Source organism: Rana temporaria, chromosome 7, assembly GCF_905171775.1.
Source record: "Rana temporaria chromosome 7, aRanTem1.1, whole genome shotgun sequence".
Taxonomy (NCBI): domain Eukaryota; kingdom Metazoa; phylum Chordata; class Amphibia; order Anura; family Ranidae; genus Rana; species Rana temporaria.
Genome location: NC_053495.1, coordinates 191,312,314 through 191,314,946, shown reverse-complemented (window position 1 = coordinate 191,314,946; position 2,633 = coordinate 191,312,314). Strand labels below are relative to the sequence as shown.

The 2,633-nt window shown below is 44.7% G+C and overlaps 1 long non-coding RNA gene across 1 annotated transcript; it reads right to left on the bottom strand.

Moving 5' to 3' along the window:
• Positions 1-1,106: 1,106 nt before the first annotated feature.
• LOC120944878 lies at positions 1,107-1,633 on the bottom strand. Its single transcript, XR_005750522.1, has 2 exons — positions 1,484-1,633; positions 1,107-1,388 (listed from the first exon to the last, which is right to left on the bottom strand). It is a non-coding gene; the product is annotated as an uncharacterized LOC120944878 (long non-coding RNA).
• Positions 1,634-2,633: the final 1,000 nt, after the last annotated feature.

The window sequence follows — 2,633 nt, the reverse complement described above, 5'->3', positions numbered from 1 at the left end:
GGTTTGAATATATAACAAATGATTAACAGAGAAAATCTCGCTCACAATGGAGGTGAGAGATACGTGAGCCGCTCTCAGCTGATGTGTAGGCATGACTGGGCATTAAGGTTGCAGTATGGAGCGGGCACTCTCCTAGGGGTGAGGCTACAAGTGGTGTGATGGCAGCCATTGTGATAGGGGATCATGAGGTCTCAGGGGCCAGGAATAACCACTGCTTGGCTTTATTAACCAAGCAGATATAGAAGGCACACATTAATTCAACTCTGTTATCATTAATGTAAGTACCGGACCTTGCATTGAATTGTCTACTTGCAAGTCTACTGTACAGCAAAGCTCAAACAGGGTTGGAGAAGCAGCACAAGGAGTTAATCGGAGTGCTGCAGTGTAAGGAAAATGCTGATTAGAGGAGAGAACACAGTGACAGAGAGATGAGCCCATCAGTCTGCTGCTTCTCCTTTCTCTGTCCAGTCACAAGGTGAGGGGTTGTGGAAAGACACATTTGCCTTTCATTATTATTTTAAAGAGGAAGTAAAACCTAAAAAACAAAAAACTCTACAAGATAAAAAACCCTACAAGGAGGTCCTCCTTTTTCGGTTAAGGCACACTCAACCAGGGCGATAAGTGCTTCATGGCCAGTGCACCACCAGGCTTCGGTGACTCCGATCTGTAAAGCTGCAACTTGGTCCTCAGTCCACACATTTTCCTATTTCTATCAGGTGGATGTGAGAGGACGGGAGGATGCCGCCTTCGGGCGAAGTGTGCTGCAAGCAGCGGTATAGAGCTTCTAGTCCCTGGCGGTCTGCTTGATCTGTGTCTCCCCCCCTTCATATAGGGCATTGCTCTGGGTGGGACATCCCATTATGTAAAGACTTAGGCTCTGTGTCCCGTGGTGAAAAATAAAAAATAAAAAATTGTGGGACTTTTTTATGAGGCCAACTAGATGTACCTCCATCCCCGATATCTTTGAGAAAGGAAACTAAGTTTGGGACTTTAGATGAAGCGTGCAGCCACAGAAAATAGCGTAGCATTAAACTATAATAATGTCTGATGATAGGGCCATCAGTAGTGTCATATAATACAATGCATAAACGTCATAACCATCGTAATAAGGTAATAAAACCATTTATTCCATAACATGGTACATAATAAAGAACAGAATAGCATGATGACACAAAGATGGCCTGCTGGCCTAGAGCCACAATCATAACATAAAAACCACATCAGACTAGTTTGCAACATATTTCCATTATACATTGTAGATTGGCAGGTTCCAGTAAACCATGGTAATGGTGATGAAGATGAAAAATTGGCAGGGAAAAGCATCTATTTAATTCGACGCGTTTCGTAGCTGTAGCGCTACTCTTCAGGAGCAGATGCACAGGATATGTCTATAAATGTTAAAGGTAAATATAGTAATGAATGGTCATGTATTGACACAGTTAAACTATAGAGAAAAATTATATATAGATTATATTGCTCATACTTGCAGGTCATAGTGGAGTCTGGTCATGGATCTGGATATTAGTGGCAGGCCGAAAATCAATCAGCACCGGAACCTGAGGCGGCGATCCCCAGAACTTAGAGATGGAACTAGCACTAGGAAAGGGCATAACACTGGGAGTAACCCCATGAAATGTGGTGTACGAGCTTGGGCTTGCATAGTACACCAGCTCATTATGTATTACTTACCTCAAATCAAAGCCCCCACTGCGGTCCACGTCTCCCCCTCCGTCCGCCGACATTTCTCCCGGTGCTTACTTCTGGGTATCGCGGCTCCGGCACTGTGATTGGCCGTAGCCACGATGACGTCACTCCTGCGCATGCGTGTGGGAGCCGCCGGTAGAGGCACAAGGACGGAAGCAGCGGCACATAGGTGTCGTTGCTTCAGTTTTCCCCAGTGTGCATGTGCTGATGACATCGGCACATGCAGGGGATAGGGGAATATCTCCTATACCGTGCAGGTTTAGATATCCTGGGTAGCTACAAGTAAGCCTTAACATAAGCTTGCCTGTAGCATAAAGTGGTTGTAAAGGGTTAACAACCAATTTAAGTGCTTGCTGTGACCCCTAAGATTAGAGGTGGCCTGATATGAAAATATCAACCATGGGAAGCAAAGTTTCCACACTCCCTTCCTCCTCAACCAGGCGCACTCAACCAGGGCACTTATCGCCCTGGTTGAGTGTGCCTTAACCGGAAAAGGAGGACCTCCTTGTAGGGTTTTTTGTCTTGTAGAGTTTTTTGTTTTTTTAGGTTTTACTTCCTCTTTAAATGATAATGAAAGGCAAATGTGTCTTTCCACAACCCCTCACCTTGTGACTGGACAGAGAAAGGAGACGCAGCAGACTGATGGGCTCATCTCTCTGTCACCGTGTTCTCTCCTCTTATCGGCATTCTCCTTACACTGCAGCACTCCGATTAGCTCCTTGTGCTGCTTCTCCAACCCTGTCTGAGCTTTGCTGTACAGTAGACTTGCAAGAGGACAATTCAATGCAAGGTCCGGTACTTACATTAATGATAACAGAGTTAGAAAAAAAAGTATAATGTTTGGGGGTTCTAAGTAATTTTCTAGCAAAAAACTTTTAACCTGTAAACACAGAGTCTGAAAAACAGGCTCGGTCCTTAAGTGGTTAATT